This window comes from Cherax quadricarinatus, unplaced genomic scaffold (genome assembly GCF_038502225.1).
Source record: "Cherax quadricarinatus isolate ZL_2023a unplaced genomic scaffold, ASM3850222v1 Contig1393, whole genome shotgun sequence".
NCBI lineage: Eukaryota > Metazoa > Arthropoda > Malacostraca > Decapoda > Parastacidae > Cherax > Cherax quadricarinatus.
In genome coordinates this window covers 4319-27810 of record NW_027196419.1, presented here as the reverse complement: position 1 = coordinate 27810, position 23492 = coordinate 4319, and the positions used below count along the sequence as shown (strand labels likewise).

Here is a 23492-nt window from a genome sequence, read left to right as displayed (position 1 = left end):
TGACCTCAGCCTCGAGGACCTCACAACCTTTCAACCCAACAATAACAACATCTGGTGAGTTTTATGTAATATTTTTAAGTAATTTTCTTTTGGGACTGACGAAAGAGAAAACAGGTTACTGCTGAAGATCAGGTGCAGGTGTCAGGTCATGTAAGAGCCAAGTCACCTGGTAGCAAGGTATCAGCATGGATTATTATAATAATGGATTAGATTAGATTTTTAGATTTTGCCACCGAAGTGGCTAGCTTATTGTGTAATCCATATCCATCCTGTGGATGGTAGCGCAAGAGTGTATATGGATACACAAAAGGCCTAGGAACTAGGCCCCAAAAGGGTTAACAGGTGTACATATGGGTTTATATCTACATATCTACAGGTCATTTATCTGTTACAGTTCAAGCAAATTTAGGAAATTTGCTTAATATATCTGGTATCTTATTTTCATTAATAGGATAACTTGACATGTCACATAGGTTATTATACTGTCTATCTCTGTATTCCTCAATAAGTGGACAATTAAGCACATAGTGCTCAAGACAGTGACCATATGCCTGATCACATAATTTACATTTAGTTTGATCATCATCTGTGTGTCTCCCAAACTGCCAGAAGTACTTGTAACCAAGCCTAAGCCTGGCCACTACAACATCAGTCAGGCTGTTCACATTGCAAGTTGCTCCATAAACATACTTATCTACGTTCATGTTATTATAGTGGGTTATAGATCTACTCAGGCTTCTAACTGCATTCCTATAGCACTCATTTTCGTTATGTACTTCTCTCCTAATATTATTCCTAATGCTAGACACAGATATATCAAAGTTATATTCTACATTCTCCTTCTGGGTACTCGTCTTGGCTAACATATCAACTTTATCATGAAGGAATAATCCAATGTGTGATGGGATCCATAACAATTGTACATAAATTCCTTTGTCTCTGATTTTTGAGTATCTGTACCTGGCTTCTCCAATGAGCATGTTGTTGGAGTCATTATATGAGTCAAGAGCTTTCAGTGATGACAGAATCAGTAATGAGGATAGAGTCAAGCTCAGTGTCATAATTTAGCTTTAGTGCCATTAGGATTGCAAACAATTCAATATGCAATGTAGACGCCCAGTTATTAATTCTTATGCCTAACTCTACAAATTTATTATCGTTCTTAACTAGGGAGGTGGTAACAAGAGCAGATGCAGCCCTGCCAGAAGACTCCTGTTTAGATCCATCAGTGTATATAACTTGTGATAACTTATTACTACCAGCTAGACGAGAAATTTCTTCTTGAGCCGTTGCTTTAACAAGTGATTTAAGGAAGGGATTACTAGCAATGAGATTCTTGGGAGGGACTTGCAGGTATGTGATATTAAATGAACACATCTTCCATGGAGGGGTGAAATGCTCTTGTTGCCTACAGTGATACAGTTCATGCAGGTTATAAAACTAATGCAATTGCTCGTTTTCACAATCCATTTAGATCTGTGTGTATCTACCTCTAGATTGGCATGGATTATAATAATCATGGGGAGCGCTAAAGCCGTAGGATTATACATTGCCTGTGGGGGGGGGGATGGAAGGCATTTAGGCTCAATTCAGGGAACTGGAGCACCGATCCAATTCGCTAGATCAAAAGCCAATCACCAGCATCAAGGAACCTTCCTTGGGGGGTCTCAACGTGGAGTAGTGTCATGTGCTAGGGTACAGCACTAGCAAGCTCTTTGTTCTATAGTGTAAGTGATATTAATTAAGGATGCTTCAATACAGTGGTCCCTATCAGCATTGGATTGCCTGTAAATCTACTTTGTTCCAGTCTATGAGATGGCCCTCTTTAGAGCTGTGCAGCTTTTGTGCTATTTTATGCTTTATAATTTGCTTATATGGAGATCTGGGAATACATTCCCCCCCCCCCCCAAAAAAAAAGAAAATCAGGGCAAAGTACTTTCTTTCCCTCCAGAAAAAGTGCCACCTCTTTTTCCTTCCTGCCATATGAGTGTGAAAAAAGAAGCTTGTTAAATGTTCTTCACTGGCAGTGAGCAAGCATTCTGGCCAAAACTGCAGCATTGGAAGAAGTTACAATACCATGGTTCATACAAGTCACAAGTACATAATCCAAACTTTTGGGAAGTTGTTTAAAGCAACTTAAAAAAAAAGAAAACAAAAAGACTGGTGAGAAAAAGGGAGGGTCAGGAAAGTGTAAAGGCAGGTCAGGTAACCAAGAAAAATGGCCAGAAGTTTAGTAGTAGTAATGGTGGTAGTAATGGTAAAGTACTGTAGTAGAAGTACTACCACCGCCACCAACCACTTGATTTTTTTTTTTTTTTTTTTTTTTTTTACCACCTGACTTATCTTCACATTCTCTTCCCGTTCCCTCTTTCTGATTCATCGTTTGATTTTCCTCATAATTTCTCACTTGGTTATGACCTGCTAATGGTCCAGGATGAACCAAAACTACATCTAAGGTTTCATTCTTTACCTTTGAGTGTAAAACAGAAGCCTGTTAAATATTTTACACTTCAGCACGATTGCTGGTCTCTTTTCTCTTGAGGATGGTAGGTGACAGGTAAATCTTAGAAACTTTTATTTGTATTTGGTACATACTTATTTTTACTTTCTTACAGCTTACACTGCTGTTTACCCTTTCACATGCATCAAAACATATCTTTGCCGTGTTCACACATACTGATTTTGCAGGAAAACAAAACAGATTGATAAAAACTAAACTAAAGAAAGGAAAACAGACTGATTAATCATGTCTTGTACGTACACAAATGTAAGATTGAGTAATCACAGGCTATATGCTTATGTCCTAAAACTGTAGTTTATATACATTATTTGTTTGGTCTGTATGTCAGAATACAGTAGGCTTAATGACAGATCACTTGATGTAATTTTGCTTAATGGCCAGAAAAACCTAGGACCATTTCTCCTGCTTAACAACTACCTCCTGCTCCTTGGTGGCCAATCTCCTTTTTCCTGATTATGACTGCTTCCCAGGATGATGACCAAATGCTAGTGATATTCACAGTTTCACACAATTTTTAAACAAAATCTCTTTACTGTATACAGGAGGGCCCTGCTTATACAACAGGTTAGGATCCGGGCTACTGCTGTAAAGTGAAAATTGCTGTAAAGTGAAACAGTCTTTTTTCACTTTCAGATGCATGTAAAATCCTGATAAGTTTACGCTATCATATATTAACCCTTTGAGGGTTTTGGTCGTACTAGTACGTCTTACGCGTAGGGGTTTTTGACGAACTAGTACCCATAAATTCTAGCGGCCTCAAATCTAGTGGGAGAAAGCTGGTAGGCCTTCATATGAAAGAATGGGTCTATGTGGTCAGTGTGCACAGTCTAAAAAAAATCCTGCAGCACACAGTGCATAATGAGAAAAAAAAACTTTGACCATTTTTTTGGAATAAATCAGCGACTTTGCAGTGTATTTTCGTATGGTATTTATTGTTGTATTCTAGTTTTCTTGGTCTCATTTTATAGAATGGAAGACATATTACAGAAATTGAGATGATTTTGACTGGTTTTACAATGAAAGGTGCCTTGAAATTGAGCTCAAAGTAGCAGAAATGTTCGATTTTTACCAAACTTCAAAAGTAAACAAATCGTGCCAAGCGTGCAATACACGTCAACTGGTGAGTCTAATATTCTTTCACAAGTGCACCAATAATATTTATACCATTTTTTACACTAATGCAGTAGTCTGCATAACAGTAAATATTATATTTTTTGTGAGAATAAAAATTCAAAGTGGAAAGCAAAAGAATATAAGAGGGGCCTTGAGACGTGACTAATGACTAGAGAAAATGTCATTTTAGTGCCAGGAATGTCTTTCTTGTTTATTCTGGACCCTATTCGGAAATTGGCATCTTTTGAAATTTGTGTGAAATTGGCAAAATTGCTAAATTCTGACCACTGTACTGGATAGTTGAATTTCATAAATGGGTGGTTTCTTGCACCCATTCGATAGAAAAAATGGAGTTCTAGCGAAATATTCATGTTTTTTGTCGACTAGTACAGTGAAATTGGCCGAAAATGGGGCTCAAAGTGGGCAAAATCGCCGATGCGTAAACATCGCCGAGACCGCTAACTTTGCGAGAGCATAATTCCGTAAGTTTTCTATCAAATTTCAAACTTTTGGTGTCTTTATGATCGGGAAAAGATTCTCTATCTTTTCATAAGAGAAAATAATTTTTTTTTTTTTTTAAATTTGGCCGACCCTGAGAACGAGTTTCGGAGAGGGCCTGTCGACCCTCAAAGGGTTAAGTGAGCAATAGAGCTAAGCCTAAAAAATGCATATACAGTGCCCATTACTTTAAAATATTTTTGTCCTTAGTTTATAGTGAATGGTGAATATATTGTAAGAAGTCTGACTGAATGAAAAATGAGTATAACTGAAAACTGCTGCATTAGGGAAATACTGTAAAGTAGGGCCCTCCTGTAATAAGATAATTATGACATGTGAGGGGTATTTCTACCACCAACTTAAAAGGGCCAATTATCTGAGAATTTTTCAAAATACTGTATGTACTGTATTGTCCTGTGGTATATGTATATGTGGCAAGCTCATATTTTTTTGGTAAGCATTCCTCATGAAGAAAAACAATGTGACTTGTTTATCGTAAGTTATAACACGGGCTTCAGTGGGAAAATGTAATTCATTAAACTTACTTTTCATATAATAAGTTTTTCCTCCAATCCCTATCTAGGTCATTAAATGGGAGTCAACTGTATTTTTCTTCAGTTTCCAATTTATATATATTTTTCATTTTGCAATCTATTTTTTGACGTAATCTTTTTTTAAAAGAAAAGGTCATAATGAGGGAGGAGACGTACACCGTTTATGTACATCGCGTTAGCTGGATGCCAGTAGCCATGGAGCCAAAGAGGCCGAGTGAGAAAAAGGGGATGACAGCCCATGGAATAGGTCTGCAGTGCAAGAAATGAAGTGCTACAGAAGGTGGGCTAATTAATCTGTACGTATTTATGCATTTCCTTCATTTACTTTACTGTCTTGTATATTTGAGTTGGCAATCTTTTTAACACTTTTGATTTTGCACTCTGCTGTATATACAGTAGACTGCTGGCTAACACACAATCTGTTAACTTTCTTGTATTAATGTTGCGGCATATTTTTGGTGAACACACCATATTAACCAATTTACATAACAGAGTATGTGCAGGAGAAAATGTGGTACACAATGGGTTCTTTTCTTTCTGTCCCTCAATAAACCTACCAGTAAGTCCATTGTCTTATGGGGGAGGCCTGTGTAATGCATACAAAATCCCATGCCTCAGTGTTCCATTTGTTTGTATTCAGTACAGTACCATACTCTGGCTGTGTTAGCGAATCAATTTTTTATTTTTTCACCACCCTTTATCATCTCTGAATAGAAACTATGGCACCAAAAAGAAATGTGAGTGATCTTGGAAATGCAAATACAGTGGACCCTCAAATTTCGTGATTAATCTGTTCCAGAGTGTCTGCCGAAAGTCAAAATTCACGAATTTCGAAACCATTTTCTCCATAAGAAATAATGTAAATCCAATTAATCCGTTCCAGACACCCAAAAGTATTAACAAAAATTATTTTTTTTAGATTAAATATAGATTTGCATACAGAAAAGAATGAGAAATCAAGCATAAAACAATAACAACATCACACTTACCTTTGTTGAAGACTTTTGTTGTTTTTTAATGGCACTAGGACCAGCTTGAGAGTTGCTAGACCCTTTCACACAAAAATACTGTCCAGAGAGCTCTTGTAGCTCTACCTTCTACCACAATCACTACCACCCTCTACCATCACTACCACCCTCTACCATCACTACCACCCTCTACCATCACTACCACCCTCTACCACCATCACAACCACTACCACCATCACTACCACTAATACCCTTTACCACCATCACTACCACCCTCTGCCACTATCACAACTGCTACCACCCTCTACCACCATCTCTACCACCCTCTACCACCATCACTACCACCCTCTACCACCACCACAAGCACTACCACCCTCTACCACCACCACAAGCACTACCACCCTCTACCACCACCACAAGCACTACCACCCTCTACCACCACCACAAGCACTACCACCCTCTACCACCACCACAAGCACTACCACCCTCTACCACCACCACAAGCACTACCACCCTCTACCACCACCACAAGCACTACCACCCTCTACCACCATCACAAGCACTACCACCCTCTACCACCACTTTCATATTTTTCTACAAACTTTTTCTTTACCATAGGGCTGGCACTAGAAGCTTTCTTTGGGCCCATGGTGGCTTATTTAGCAATTGAAAGCACAAAAAAGAATGAATTATTATGAAATGTATCATATGAATGCATGGGGTGATGGTCACTCACCCAGAAACACTGCCACTCTGACTCTGAATGCTGTGTGGGAGCCTTTGTGTGTGGGGGGCCGCTGGGAGGCCGCTCAGACATGTCCTGTACGACAGCCGAATTTTGAGGCAAATCATGAAACTTGAGGCTAAGTTTTGACGAAAAAAGTTGCCAATACTTGAAATTCACGAAACTTGAGACTCACAAAATTCAGGGGTACACTGTAAGGAACTCAAGTGTGAAAGTCTTGGTGTTACGAAAAAAACTGGGATCCTAGATAAACTTAAAAGTGGTGAAGGTGTGGTGGAGACCATGCAAGCATATGGTGTAAATGAGGCATTAGTTTGCACAATCACCAAGAATGAGGCGAGGCTATGAGCTTGTGCTATTAGTAATCCAGGTTGTGACCTCCCGAAAAGTGACACAGGTCACAACAGCTAAATAAGAAGAAGAGTTACTGAGTGAGTGGATTGAGCAAATAACTGAGAAAGGTGCACTGCTTAATTTTATCTTAAAGGGAATAAGCCTTAGAGTACTATAAAACAGTGTGTGTTGAAGAAGGAAGGTCTGAACAAGAATACTTGCTTAGGACAGGCTAGTTCCACAAGTTCAAACGGTGCAGATGGTTACATATTAAAATTTCTGGTGACATTGGTCATGCTGACCACATGACTGCAGGGAATTTACCCTGCTGAATTACAGGAAGTTATTTCTCAGGGTGATTATAAGCCACAGCAAGTGTTTAATGCTGGGATAAGAAGTCCTTATTGGAAGATGACAGCACAAACATACATCAGCCAGCAAGAGGAAAGTGCACAGGGATTTAAAGCAGTAAGGAATCGCTTCAGCTTGCTACTTCATGCTAATGCATCTAGTGATTTTAAGTGTAAGCCCATGTGTATTTGCTGCTCCAAAACTCCCTCAGTTGAGAACCAGGCCCAGGAAATAGTTCCTCTGGCAAGGAGATTGCTAGGTGAGGTTTTGATGATATGCAGAAAGATGATGTGAATGAAATATTGGATGATTAGGAAGAAAGAAGTCCAGAGGAGTTGTTGGCAGAGATCACTGCCCAGATTCAAAGGAAACAGATAACAGACAAAGGTGAGGAAGGAGAAGTTGAAGAAAAATAGTTAACATTCCATATTATTGATAAAGTTGCAGACTTTTTTCACTCTTTTTTCACCTCTCCACTCCTTTTAAAATAACTGACATACACCAGCAACCAGAATTTAAGGTAAGAACATTATCCATGGAGGCAAAAAGGTTAATGTATGAGTATAGTGGTACCAGCACTCTTATATAGGTGTGAAGCATGAGTTTTAAATGTTGCAGCAAGGAGGAGGATGGAAGCAGTGGAGATGTGTCTGAGGGCAATATGTGCTGTAAATATTATGCAGAAAATGCATAGTTTGGAGTTTAGAAGGTGTGGGGTTACTAAAAGTATTATCCAGAGGGATAGGGGGTGGTTATTGAGGTGATTTGGACGTTTAGTGTGGATGGAGCAAAGTAGGATGACTTGGAGGGTGTATAAATCTGTAGTGGAAGGTCGTGAGGTAGGGATTATTCTAGGAAAAATTGAAGGGAGAGGGATGTGAAAGGTTTTGTATACATCCAACAGTCTTGTGTGAACATGTTAACCCTTTGACTGTCGCAGCCGTATATATATGTCATACGAGGTACCGTGTTTGACGTATATATACTCATAAATTCTAGCGGCTTCAAATCAAGCAGGGGAAAGCTGGTAGGCCCACATGTGAGAGAATGGGTCTGTGTGGTCAGTGTGCACCATATAAAAAAATCCTGGAGCACGCAGTGAATAATGAGAAAAAAAAAACTCTGACCATTTTTTTTAATTAAAATGCTGAATTTGTGGTCTATTTTCGTATAGTATTTATGGTTGTATTCTCGTTTTCTTGGTTTCATTTGATAGAATGGAAAACATATTCTAGAAATAGAGGTGATTTTGATTGATTTTACTATAAAAAGAACCTGGAAATGGAGCTCAAATTAGGGGAAATGTTTGATTTTTGCCAATGTTCAAAAGTAAACAAATGATGTCATTGTCCAATAAATGTCCAACTAGCCATTCTAATATGCAGCCATGAATGGGTTGATGTTATTTATACAATTATTACAGTATTGCAGTAGTCTGCATAATAGTAAGTCTTCTATTTTTTGTTGGAATAAAAATTGAAAATAAAAAGCAAGAGTAATATCAGAGGGGCCTGGAGACATGACTGACGAACAAAGAAAATATTATTTTAGAGCCAGGAATGTCTGCATTGTTCATTCTGGACCATATTTTGAAATTGTCATATTTTTTAATTTTTGTGAAATTGGCCAAATTGCAAATTTCTGACCACGTTATTGGGTAGTTAAAATCGGTAAATGGGCAGTTTCTTGTACTCAATCGATAGAAAAAATGGAATTCTAAAGAAATAGCGATGAGTTTGGTCGACTGGAACAATGGAATTAGCCGAAAATAGGGCTCAAAGTGGGCGAAATCGCCAATTTGTAAATATCGCTGAGGTCGCTAACTTTGCGAGAGCGTAATTCCGTCAGTTTTCCATCAAATTTCGTTTTTTTGGTGTCATTACAATCGGGAAAAGATTCTCTATCATTTCATAAGAAAAAATACTTTTTTTTTTTTGTTTTTTTTTTTAAAATTTTGCGACACCAGGAGACACCTCAGGATTGGGGGTTGCGACAGTCAAGGGGTTAAATAGGAGTGAATGGAGGCAAATGGCTTTCATGACTTGATGTGCTGTTGGAGCATGATCAAGGTAACATTGATGAAGAGATTCAGGAAAACCAGCTAGCCAGACTTTGAGTACTAGAGGTGGGAAGTACAATGCCTGCACTCCAGAGGAGGGGTGGAGATATTGCAGTTTGAAAGGGCATCTGACCTGTAGTATCAGCATGCCACTTACAAGTTAGTGATGGAGAAAGTGTTTCTTTTTCAGGTCACCCTACCACAGTGGGGGGCGGCTGGCGTGTTAATTTTTTTTTTATTTATGTAACCTTTGTGGCTATAAGTATTGTATTAGCTATAACACATTACTAAATTGACTTACAATTATGTTATTACAATTGTTTTTTTAAAATTTTGAGACCTAAAAGCAATTGGGGGGGGGGGCATGTTTAAAGACTAACTATTTTCCCCCATATATGTATTCTTCAGTTCATTTTACATGATTTTTTATTACACTCCATTTTCAGGAGTGTAATTGTGTTAACTGACTGTCAGCTGTATATTTTTGTACTTATCAGTCTATACAGAATATACATATATATAAAGTGTAACTTTACCCAACAGCCAAGGCGTTCTCATACGGGTCACTTGTGGATGTTTGAGGCCCAATTTAGGTCAACAATGTCGTGCAAGCTAAGGACTTGGATTGACGAGATCAGTTTAAGGTAAGAGAATTTTTCTTTTTTTTACCTCATTGACAGACTCCCACCAAGGTAGGGTGACCCAGGAACAAATGAAATCCTTTCACCATCACTTATTCAACAGCTGTCATGCTAGAAGTGTTTACCACCAGGGTAAAGTGTCCTCAAGAGGGAAGGACATTCACCATTACACTTTCGATAGCTCTTGTTGCTGGATGTGTGCAGACATAATTAAAATGAATCTCTGAATTATAACATCCCCACTCAGCCTTCAGAGTGCAAGCACTGTAGGACTCAAATCAAGCTGACTGATTTTCCTGAATCCCTTCATAAATGTTAATATGTTCACACTCCAAGTGCACATCAGGCCCTTAACCCTTTCAGGGTCCAAGGCCCAAATCTGGAGTCACGCACCAGTGTCCAAGAATTTTCAAAAAAAAAATTTGTTATTTTTTCTTATGAAATCGTAGAGAATCTTTTTGTGAAGGTAATAAAACAAAAAGTAAGAAATTTGGTGGAAAATTGATGAAATTATGCTCTCGCGAATTTTGATGTGTCAGCGATATTTACGAATCGGCGATTTTGCCGACTTTGACTCCCATTTTAGGCCAATTACATTATTCCAATCAACCAAATTCTTAGCTATTTCACTAGTTTATTTATTTTTTTTTTATTATCACACCGGCCGATTCCCACCAAGGCAGGGTGGCCCGAAAAAGAAAAACTTTCACCATCATTCACTCCATCACTGTCTTGCCAGAAGGGTGCTTTACACTACAGTTTTTAAACTGCAACATTAACACCCCTCCTTCAGAGTGCAGGCACTGTACTTCCCATCTCCAGGACTCAAGTCCGGCCTGCCGGTTTCCCTGAATCCCTTCATAAATGTTACTTTGCTCACACTCCAACAGCACGTCAAGTATTAAAAACCATTTGTCTCCATTCACTCCTATCAAACACGCTCACGCATGCCTGCTGGAAGTCCAAGCCCCTCGCACACAAAACCTCCTTTACCCCCTCCCTCCAACCCTTCCTAGGCCGACCCCTACCCCGCCTTCCTTCCACTACAGACTGATACACTCTTGAAGTCATTCTGTTTCGCTCCATTCTCTCTACATGTCCGAACCACCTCAACAACCCTTCCTCAGCCCTCTGGACAACAGTTTTGGTAATCCCGCACCTCCTCCTAACTTCCAAACTACGAATTCTCTGCATTATATTCACACCACACATTGCCCTCAGACATGACATCTCCACTGCCTCCAGCCTTCTCCTCGCTGCAACATTCATCACCCACGCTTCACACCCATATAAGAGCGTTGGTAAAACTATACTCTCATACATTCCCCTCTTTGCCTCCAAGGACAAAGTTCTTTGTCTCCACAGACTCCTAAGTGCACCACTCACTCTTTTTCCCTCATCAATTCTATGATTCACCTCATCTTTCATAGACCCATCCGCTGACACGTCCACTCCCAAATATCTGAATACGTTCACCTCCTCCATACTCTCTCCCTCCAATCTGATATTCAATCTTTCATCACCTAATCTTTTTGTTATCCTCATAACCTTACTCTTTCCTGTATTCACCTTTAATTTTCTTCTTTTGCACACCCTACCAAATTCATCCACCAATCTCTGCAACTTCTCTTCAGAATCTCCCAAGAGCACAGTGTCATCAGCAAAGAGCAGCTGTGACAACTCCCACTTTGTGTGTGATTCTTTATCTTTTAACTCCACGCCTCTTGCCAAGACCCTCGCATTTACTTCTCTTACAACCCCATCTATAAATATATTAAACAACCACGGTGACATCACACATCCTTGTCTAAGGCCTACTTTTACTGGGAAAAAATTTCCCTCTTTCCTACATACTCTAACTTGAGCCTCACTATCCTCGTAAAAACTCTTCACTGCTTTCAGTAACCTACCTCCTACACCATACACTTGCAACATCTGCCACATTGCCCCCCTATCCACCCTGTCATACGCCTTTTCCAAATCCATAAATGCCACAAAGACCTCTTTAGCCTTATCTAAATACTGTTCACTTATATGTTTCACTGTAAACACCTGGTCCACACACCCCCTACCTTTCCTAAAGCCTCCTTGTTCATCTGCTATCCTATTCTCCGTCTTACTCTTAATTCTTTCAATTATAACTCTACCATACACTTTACCAGGTACACTCAACAGACTTATCCCCCTATAATTTTTGCACTCTCTTTTATCCCCTTTGCCTTTATACAAAGGAACTATGCATGCTCTCTGCCAATCCCTAGGTACCTTACCCTCTTCCATACATTTATTAAATAATTGCACCAACCACTCCAAAACTATATCCCCACCTGCTTTTAACATTTCTATCTTTATCCCATCAATCCCGGCTGCCTTACCCCCTTTCATTTTACCTACTGCCTCACGAACTTCCCCCACACTCACAACTGGCTCTTCCTCACTCCTACAAGATGTTATTCCTCCTTGCCCTATACACGAAATCACAGCTTCCCTATCTTCATCAACATTTAACAATTCCTCAAAATATTCCTTCCATCTTCCCAATACCTCTAACTCTCCATTTAATAACTCTCCTCTCCTATTTTTAACTGACTAGTATTACTTCTATTCTATCGATTGAGCACAAGAAATCGCCAAGTCAACTGTTTCAACTACAAAATAAAGTGATCGGAAATTGTTAATTTGGCCAATTTAACACAAAGTTCAAAATATTCCAATTTCAAAATAGGGTCCAGAATAAACAATGTAGGCATTCCTGGCACTAAACTACCATTTCCTCTGTTCATTAGTTATGTTTTGAGACTTTACAAATAAATTCCATTTTGATTTTTTATTCACATAATGAATTTTTATTCACACCAAAAAATAGAAGATTTACTGTTATGCAATACTGTAATTGTATAAATATCATCACCATATTTGTGAATGTATATTAGACCCACCAGCTGACGTGTATTAGACGTGTGAGGTCGTTTGTTCACTCTTGAATATCGGCAAAAATTTAACATTTCCGCTACTTTGAGCTCAGTTTCAAGCCATTTCCAGTGCTAAAACCATTCAAAATCATCTCTTTTTCTGTAATATGTCTTCCATTCTATCAAATGAGACCAAGAAATCGCAAATACAACTATAAAAAACATACGAAAAAACACTGCAAAGTTGCTGTTTTAATCGAAAAATCATGATTTCAGTTTTTTTCTCTCATTATACATAGTGTGCTGCAGGATCTGTTTTATGTGGTGCACACATACCACAAAGATGTATTCTCTCATATCTAGGCCCAAATGTACCACTCACAGTTTATCAGAGTGAGCTGAGCTCATGGCGTAGATCTACGGTTTGGACACTCACCATAAAGCCGTAGATCTACGGGACGGACCTTGAAAGGGTTAAAAAAAATCAGTCTTCACTCTGTCACTCTTGCATGCCTGCTGGGTGCTCAAGCCTAGCACTGAAAATCTTCATTCTGCCCTCCTTCATTCTACCACAGATTTATGCACCCTCTTACTCATTTTATTCTGCTCCATCTTTTCTAAATTCAGCCCTCTGATTTATACTTCTGGTAAGCCCACACCGTCTTCTTATTTATACGCTCCTAATTCATTGCACAATATTCACATTACTCTCAAACATTATTTTTAAAATATGATTATTATTAGAATTATGGCTATTTTTGGTAATATGATACTTTTGTTCTTGTAAGTTATGTTTTGAAGAAACTCTTAATATCCTGTGAACTCAAAATGACCTAGTCCTAGATCATAACTCTTGACCTATAGGTCAGATTGAGCTAAGATTTACACAGGTGACCTGAGGATTTTATTAATTCCTTGGAGCGTATTATTAATAGGGGTGATACAGCACTTAAGGGGAAATGGGGTGCAGTGAGGGTGGATCCAGGGAAAGTGAGGATGGGTGCAATTTGTTCAATTAAGAGCTTTGGTGATTTATTGGATCAGGAGCTCCGTTCCCGTATTAAGATACCTTCCTTGAGGGAATTCATAGAATAGAATAACTTTGAATACTAAACTTTCATATATTTGGGAATGGTAGTGCATCAAACAGCAAAACTACTAGCTGTTTTGTCCTAAAACTCCAAAACAGGCAGCCACAATAGTGACATTTATTCTTGTATGTACCAGGTGATTATTGGTAAAATTACAGTTAATATAAAAATAATAAAAATAAAATTTTATTTCTTTGCTAAGGTTACAATGTGTGTTTACATTTCATAATTTGATTGGTATAAAGAAAGCCACTGTCATGACGAGGCATTTCAGGCAGACTTTACCTAATATTCATAGACTACTTAAGTCTAGACAGGTGAAGAGTGGTAGAATATAAATATTTATAATTATATTCTACTCTGTTATTAATATGAGGTAGTACAGTTTATGATATAAACATACATTATTAAGTTTGTAATTAAGTTTGTTTACTCTGTTATTAATATGAGGTACTGTAGTACAATTAACCCTTTGACTGTCGCAACCCCCAATCCTGAGGTGTCTCCTGGTGTCGCAAAATTTAAAAAAAAAAAATTATTTTTTCTTATGAAATGATAGAGAATCTTTTCCCGATTGTAATGACACCAAAAAAACGAAATTTGATGGAAAACTGACGGAATTATGCTCTCGCGAAGTTAGCGACCTCGGCGCTGTTTTCAAATCGGCGATTTCGCCCACTTTGAGCCCTATTTTCGGCTAATTCCATTGTTCCAGTCGCCCAAACTCATAGCTATTTCTTTAGAACTCCATTTTTTCTATCGATTGAGTATAAGAAACTGCCCATTTACTGATTTCAACTGCCTAATAATGTGGTCAGAAATTTGCAATTTGGCCAATTTCACAAAAACTAAAAAATATGACAATTTCAAAATAAGGTCCAGAATGAACAATGCAGACATTCCTGGCTCTAAAATAACATTTTCTTTGCTCATCAGTCATGTCTCCAGGCCCCTCTGATATTACTCTTGCTTTCTATTTTGAATTTTTATTGAAACAAAAAATAGAAGACTTACTATTATGCAGACTACTGCAATACTGTAATAATTGTATAAATACCATCAACCCATTCATGACTGCACATTAGAATGGGTAGTTGGACATTTATTGGACAATTGCATCATTTGTTTACTCTTGAACATTGGCAAAAATCAAACATTTTCCCTACTTTGAGCTCCATTTCTAGGTTCTTTTTATAGTAAAATCAATCAAAATCACCTCTATTTCTATAATATGTTTTCCATTCTATCAAATGAGACCAAGAAAACGAGAATACAACCATAAATACTATACGAAAATAGACCACAAAGTCGGCATTTTAATTAAAAAACGGTCGGAGTTTTTTTTTTCTCATTATGCACTGCGTGCTCCAGGATTTTTTTTATATGGTGCACACTAATCATAGAGACCCATTCTCTCACATGTGGCCCTACCATTATTATTATAATCAAGGGGGAAGCGCTAAACCCGGAGGATTATACAGCGCCTGGGGGGGGGGATGTGGAAGGCATTCAGGCTTAATTCGGGGAACTGGAGCACAGATCCAATTCCCTAAATCAAGAGCCCCTCACCAACATCAAGGAACCTTCCTTGCTTTCTCCTGCTTGATTTGAAGCCGCTAGAATTTATGAGTATACAGTGGACCCCCGGTTAACGATACTTTTTCATTCCAGAAGCATGTTCAGGTGCCAGTACTGATCGAATTTGTTCCCATAAGGAATATTGTGAAGTAGATTAGTCCATTTCAGACCCCCAAACATACACGTACAAACGTACTTACATAAATACACTTACATAATTGGTCACATTGGGAGGTGATCGTTAAGCGGGGGTTCACTGTATATACATCAAACACGGTACCTCGTAAGACGTATATATACGGCCGCGACAGTCAAAGGGTTAATGATACAAACATACATTTTTAAGTTTGTAATAATGGCTTAATAGTTAAGGGATAATAAAATATTTGGGAGAGTTGCTTTAAATTTGGTTAGAGTTTAGCATAGTGTGGATATGGTTGTTATTGAGAGATGAGATGATTTTTGAGTATAGTCCTAAATTGATTTGTGGGTAGGGGACCTCTTGCTGTATCGGGCAAAGAGTTCCAGATCTTCAGGCCCTTATGTGCATTGCATTTTTGCATAGTGTAAGAAACATGGTAGAAACATGGACATGAGTAACTAAGGAGGCATAAATGGCTACAGCTTGCTTGACTCAGTTCTTGATACTTGAAACCTAGCCCTAATACATGTCTTATGAGTTACTTGCATCTGTTTTTCAAACATATGATAATTTTATCTATACTGATTAGTATATAGAAAAATAAACTTTATTGCCTCGTGACTAGATTAATTGACAAATATTGCATACTTATAAAAATGGGCAATTTATGATGTTGATATGTGATTGACATTGATGTGGACCATTGTCAAGTCACAATGGACCACTTGGTCAACTAGGCTCTTGGTTGTTAGGTAAGACACATATGCAACAGTTAGGTATCTTTATTTCGAGTACAGCAAAGTTGATAGAAGCAGAAGAGACTTGAAGACGATGTAATCAGTCCATCACCCTTGAAGTTTTGAGGTGGTCAGTCCCTCAGTCTGGAGAAGAGTATTGTTCCATAGTCTGGAACAATATGTTGCATATGTGTCTTACATAACAACCTGTCGGTATTTTATACCATTTTATTGTTAGGCTCTTGGTGGTTAGCAGCCTGCATGTGATCCACTTAACCTTCACATCATAGTTGGTCAGGCAAAGTGGTTTGACTATGCAAGTGAGAACAGCTTTCTGGTGAGTTTCCTTTCAAAGGAACCCCATTCTTGCAGGGCAGTTCTGTCATAGGTGATGGAGAACACTGTACATGTAACTATCATAAATAGTGACCAGTATCTTCATGAGGTGGACCTAACAATTCCAGAACTTCCCTCCAGGGAAAAACTAATGGTTAAATGTGATAGTAGTCAAGATAGTGGTAGTACAGCGGAACCCCGGATTTCGTCTGGTGGGGATATCGTACAATTTGGATTTCGACCATTTTTTGCGGAAAAATTTTACCCCGGGTTTCATACCTCTGCTCGGAAATCGTTCGTATCAGAAGCGTCCACCTGCCTGGGATGCGCTGCTCACACGTATGTGACTCAGTCTGCCTCTGTCACTTGTCGGGTGAGCAATACTCTGTGCATTCATCTGAAACATTTCGTAATAATCGATTGTTTTTTGTGCTTGTTTATTGAGTGCGACTGCGAAATAAGCCACCATGGGGCCAAAGAAAGTTTCTAGTGCCAGCCCTTTTGTAAAGAAGGTGAGAAACATGATAGAATTCAAAAAAGAGCTTGTAGAAAGTGGCGTACGTGTGGCCGAGCTCACCAGGATGTATGGCAAGTCCAAATCAACAATCAGTTCCATCCTGGCGAAGAAGGTAGAAATCAAGGAAGCTGATGTTGCAAAAAGAAACAGAGATCACAAACAATCGAAGATGTGGAGAAGTTGTTGTTGGTGTGGATCAAAGAAAAACAGTTAGTGGGAGATAGTGTTGTGGAGGGGATAACTTGCAAAAAGGCAAGGCAGTTGCATGCAGATCTCATAAAGAAAATGCCTGGAATGAGTGGTGCTGTTAGGGAATTTAAGGCCAGCAAAAGCTGGTTCGACTGATTCAAGAAGCAAAGTGGCATACACGGTGTGGTAAGGCATGGCGAGACTGCAAGTTCAGACAAACATATGGCTGAAGAATTCATTGATGAATTCAAGGAGTACATAGAGGCTGAAGGCTTCCTCCCCCAACAAGTGTTCAGTTGTGATGAAACAGGCCTCTTTTGGAAGAAAATGCCAAAGAGGACCTACATCACGCAGGAGGAAAAGGCACTGCCAGGACATAAGCCTATGAAGGATAGGCTAACTCTTTTGTTCTGTGGTAATGCTAGTGGGGATTTCAAAGTGAAGCCTTTACTAGTGTATCACTCTGAAAATCCCCAAGTGTTCAAGAAAAACAATGTCATTAAGAGTAAACTGTGTGTGATGTGGAAGGCTAAAAATAAGGAATGGGTCACGAGGCTAATTTTCATTGAGCAGGTCAATGAAGTGTGAATACCTCCTAGAAAAAAAATTGCCACTCGAGTGCCTCCTGGTAATGGACAGTGCTCCTGCTCATCCTCCAGACTTGGAAAACCAATTGTTTGAGGAGTTTAGTTTCATCATAGTGAAGTTCTTGGCCCCTAATACGATTCCTCTCATCCAGCCCGTGGACCAGCAGGTCATGTCAAACTTCGAAAAACTCTACACGAAAGCAATATTTCAAAAGTGCTTTGAAGTGACCTTGGACACTGAACTGACCCTAAGAGAGATCTGGAGGGATCACTTCAGTATCCTCAATTGCATAAGCCTTATAGATAAGGCTTGGCAGGAAGTGACTTCAAGGACGATGAACTCTGCTTGGAGAAAATTGTGGCCAGAATGTGTCCTCGAGAAGGGTTTTGAAGGGTTTGAGGCTGACCCTGACGACCCTACCCCTATTGTGGAATGTATTGTGTCCTTGGGGAAGTCCGTGGGGTTGGATGTGAGTGGCCAGGATGTGGAAGAGTTGGTGGAGGACCACAGGGAAGAGCTAATCACTGAAGAGCTGCAAGACCTTCAACTGGAACAGCAACAGATCGCAGCTGAAGAAATTGCTTCAGAGGAGGAGGAGGGGGAGAGAGGGAAGAATGTGCCTTCTTCAGTGATTAAGAACATATGTGCAAAGTGGAGTGAAGTGCAAAGTTTTGTGGAGAATTATCACCCTAACAAAACTGTTGCAGGCTGAGTCTGCAACATGTTCATTGACAATGCCTTGTCCCATTTTAGGCAGATCTTAGAGATACCAAAAACAGAGCTCTCTGGACAGATTTTTTGTGTGACAGGGGTCCAGTGACTCTCAAGCTGGTCATAGTGCCAGTAAAAGACAAAGAAGGGAGGTAACCCCGGATAGGGCTTTGATACCTGAAGTCATTATGGAGGAGGTTTCCCCTTCCAAATAATACTCTCCTCCCTCTCTGCTCCTCGCCATCTTACATATGCCAACAAGAGTCTTTAGTAAAGGTGAAACTGATTTAAATGTTCATTTATCCATTAAAATTAGTGCTTTATATTTATTTCTCATTGTTTTCTGTATGTAAAGCTATAGTTATTCTCTATAAAATTTATTTTTTGTTAATATTTTTGGGTGTCTGGAACAGATTATGTTATTGGACTTACATTATTTCTTGTGGGAAATATTACAGTGGTACCCCGAGTTTTGTACAACTCCCAACTCTAAGTATGTAAGTGTATTAGTGTAAGTGCTTTTGTAAGTGTATTTTTGGGGGTCTGAAACGGACTAATTTAATTTACATTATTCCTTATCAGAACAAATTTGTTTGGTAATGGCATTCAAAGAGCCTTCTGGAACGAATTATGGCCGGAACTTTGGGTACCACTGTACTTTGGTTTCTGTCCATTTCAGATTTCGACTGACCTTCTGGAGCAGATTAAGGACGAAAACCGGGGTTCCACTATAATTAAGAACAAAAGAAAAGCAAAGGAGTATGGCAGGAAAGCTACTAGTTCATGGGCAGGACAGAACCCACCAAAGAAGGTGAAGAGGTTAGGAGATAAGGAGGTGAAGGTCATCCTTCTGCTGCACAGACATAACCATCTCCAAATACTTTTACATCAACAAGTAATGGAAACAAAAACTTTAAGGTTAGAGTAAAACTCATTCTTGTTACATTTTTAGTATATTTGATACTAATAAGATTGTATAATAAAATAATAATCATTATTTCTACAAGTACATGTACATTACGTATAAGGTATACAGGCTTAGCTGACCGTATAGAAAACCCCTAGTTATGCAGAGCATTTCAGACAAATTAGGTCAGTTTTGTCACCAGGATGCAACCCACACCAGTCAACTAACACCCAGGTACCTAATGTTTCCACCTATACAGGGGATCGACCCTCGGGCCTCAGTGTGTGAGCTGAGTGCACTAACAATCGAGCTATGGCACACCATAACATATTAATACTAATTAGATTGCATTAACCATCTCATTTTTCTGAGAGGAATAGACTGTATACTGCATCAAACACCAGCATCCCTCAGGCCATATTAAGTTTATTTAGGAAGTTTTTACTTGAGTATATAACATTAGATCAACAAGCAACATCTACAATGTTAGGTGTCAAAAATGTCTTTTTTTGACAAAATTTAAAACTGTTGCTTGACTTTTTTTTAGAGGAATGATGACTCTAACCCAATATTCCCCATGTATGTTTATTTATGTATTATTCACCTTAATTTGTTTAGTGATTATTTTTATTAAGCTTACTTCTGAGGGAATAGTTGGTGATAGACATAGGGAGCTTGGGTAATTATTTGTAAGAAAATCTCAAAAACTTGGGCTTGGGAGTTAGGGATTTTTTTTTTTTCTGGCTCTGGTTGATCCCATAGTAGAGAAGAAATTGTTGCTATGATTGCAACGGGAGGCTCATTAGGTTTATTTAGTATTTTTTTTTGTTTTAGTCACTTAACTAGAATTCAGTAAAAGAGTTTGCAGGTCACTTTTATATCCCTTTATTAAATCTGTTAGAATTGTAAGAGTTATTTTGATTTATTTTTTTTAATTTCTGTGGATGTTAAGCCTAGTCTATATTTTTTCATAGCTATGCTAGTCAGCCATGGCCTGTTTAGCCTCTTAGTTGTGATGTTTGTCTTTTGAGAGCAGTACTTTTTGTAGATGCTTCAAATTTTTGCAGAAATATTTGGACATGAGTTAGTCTTGCCTATTGTTAAATTCTCTGTCAGTCAGTGTTTCAGACAGCTTCAATACTTTTTTCACTGATGCCTAGTCACTGAGTCTGACTGAAATTTGCTTCCGGTGGTCATCTTGAGATGTTGGTAATGTTTTTTGATATACTTTCTTTAATGCTCATAGGTTTGGTTATTCAGAATTAAAAATTAAAAATCTTTATTTTCATACAGTTCAGTATACAATTCATAAAGCAATAAATATGTTTAAAAGACTAAACAGAAAGCCTCTGGTTATGCAGTGCATTTCAGACAACATTTAAATTAATGGGAAGTATACTAGCAAAATAGCTAAGAATTTGATTGAATTGAGGAATGAAATGTGTGCAGACCACCAAATCTGTGCCTGCTTAATTCCATAAATTTTATATCAGATTTCACATTTTTGGTGTCATTACCATCAGAAAAAGATTCTCTGCCATTGCAGATTTTATTATTTTTAAATGGCAACACTGTCAGCACTTAATTCTGGAAGTCACAACAGTGGAAGGGTTAAATTCAGTAATGGTGGAGTGAGTGTTGAAGGGTGGTGTGTGTAGCCAATCAACTCGTCTGACCCATCACAACTCAGTGTGTGGCCAGACACTGCTGGGAGAATGTGCTTTTCACTCATGGCTTTCAGCTACATATCCTCTGGTTCCTGACCAATCTTCAAATATATATGAGCTCTGTATATATAATGATCATACACAAAGTATGAATGTATTTGGGTAAAAGCTAACAGAGGAAAAAATATTAAATTGTATACATTATATCTATAGTTCTTGACAAGGCTCTGCCAAACAAATATGAACACTCTATATCGTAAAATGCACTTGGTAAAGGGAGGTGCATAATGCTTCCCTGTGGCCCAGTCCTTTTAAGCTATGAAGGAATTATTTCAGGATTATGAATGTTTAAGAAATCCACAAGATAAATATATTCAGGCCTGACTAACTTGAAAGTATGAAGAAGTTTGTATGATTAACATATAATCTTGTATGTTCATGAGACACAATGCAAATATGTGTGTGTAATGGTTAATTATTTCAGGGCCTCTTGTATATTCAGATGCTCTATAGGATTGATAAGTTTTTTGGGTATTGTGCTTGTAGGAGTAAGGAAGAGCCAGAGGCAAGTGTGAGGGAAATGTGTGTGGAATGAAGTGGCCAGGACATGAGATAGAGGAGATGCTAAAAGCATGTGGAGGATATAATTTTGGAATGGCTAAGCATATTCAATACAAGCATGAAAGTGGAAAGTACCTAAGGATTGGCAGAGCATGCATAAAAAAAAAAAAAAAGGGAATAAGCCTGTTGGTTATCCAGTATCATGTAAAGTGTATGGTACCATTATTATTATTGAAAGAGGGTTAAATTGAAGAAGTGGGATAAAATGTGTATATAGTGAAGGACTCTAGATCCATGAACCTGGGCTTGTCTTCCCCTTAGCTTAAACATGAATGCCCAGCATCACTCAGATGATATATAATTTAGTATGTAACTTTTTCCCATAACTGGTAATATAGTATTTTTACTGATATTGGGCAGTGTTTAATGCTTGGTTATGATTATAATAATTTACTGATGTTGGAAGGTGGTGGTACTGCCTGTCACATCACTTTTCATACATTTAATTTTTTTTTTAATAATGTTTTCAGGAATTAAACTACAGTGGTCAACTGTACATCTTCATTGGAGAAGCATTAAACTTGCAGGAGATGAACAACAGTTGTCGCTGATACTCGTCTCAATCCTGAAGAAGGAAAAGTTGTAACGTTAATTGTGTGAGTTATTATATTTATGGGGAAACAGTAAATCTTTAAGGGTTTTACAGGGTCTTGGGAATTCAGATTCAGATATTTGCAAAAATGTCACAATAAACATTCATAAGGGAACAAGGCTTAACCAAGTAATAATAATAAAAAAAAAAAAGCATTGTTACTTGAAACATCATTTATTCATGATTAGTTTTACAGTTAAATTTACTCAAACATCAAATAATCAAGGCTCATCTCTAATGGTGTACAGATTCTACTGTGGTTAGCTTAGTTTTGGGTCAACTTCTGGGGAAGTTACAGGTAGTTTTGATAGTTAAATGGGCAGTTTGTAAGTGTGTGAAATTACAGTTGCATGAAGTGATACCTGCACTTCAGCTTTGTGAAATTTGCATGAATTTGGAGGTCGGGGAGCACATTACACAACTGCAATTTCACCCATGTTGTAGGCCAATTCCATTACTCAAACTGACTCTGGCTATTTGACTAGTATACTTTCAATTTAATAAATGTATGGAAGAGGGTAAGGTACCTAGGGATTGGCAGAGAGCATGCATAGTTCCTTTGTATAAAGGCAAAGGGGATAAAAGAGAGTGCAAAAATTATAGGGGGATAAGTCTGTTGAGTGTACCTGGTAAAGTGTATGGTAGAGTTATAATTGAAAGAATTAAGAGTAAGACGGAGAATAGGATAGCAGATGAACAAGGAGGCTTTAGGAAAGGTAGGGGGTGTGTGGACCAGGTGTTTACAGTGAAACATATAAGTGAACAGTATTTAGATAAGGCTAAAGAGGTCTTTGTGGCATTTATGGATTTGGAAAAGGCGTATGACAGGGTGGATAGGGGGGCAATGTGGCAGATGTTGCAAGTGTATGGTGTAGGAGGTAGGTTACTGAAAGCAGTGAAGAGTTTTTACGAGGATAGTGAGGCTCAAGTTAGAGTATGTAGGAAAGAGGGAAATTTTTTCCCAGTAAAAGTAGGCCTTAGACAAGGATGTGTGATGTCACCTTGGTTGTTTAATATATTTATAGATGGGGTTGTAAGAGAAGTAAATGCGAGGGTCTTGGCAAGAGGCGTGGAGTTAAAAGATAAAGAATCACACACAAAGTGGGAGTTGTCACAGCTGC

The 23492-nt window shown here is 38.4% G+C and overlaps 1 long non-coding RNA gene across 4 annotated transcripts; it reads left to right on the top strand.

The window, feature by feature from the left end:
* The first annotated feature begins 4 nt into the window (after window positions 1-4).
* On the top strand, window positions 5-22806 carry LOC138851645 (uncharacterized). Of its 4 annotated transcripts, none has more exons than XR_011391324.1 (5): window positions 5-54; window positions 4814-4966; window positions 9686-9786; window positions 19264-19502; window positions 22250-22806. It is a non-coding gene; the product is annotated as an uncharacterized lncRNA (long non-coding RNA). The 4 variants fall into 4 exon arrangements; XR_011391325.1 differs by lacking the exon at window positions 5-54 and adding an exon at window positions 61-1353; XR_011391326.1 differs by lacking the exon at window positions 5-54 and adding an exon at window positions 66-177.
* The last annotated feature ends 686 nt before the right edge of the window (window positions 22807-23492 follow it).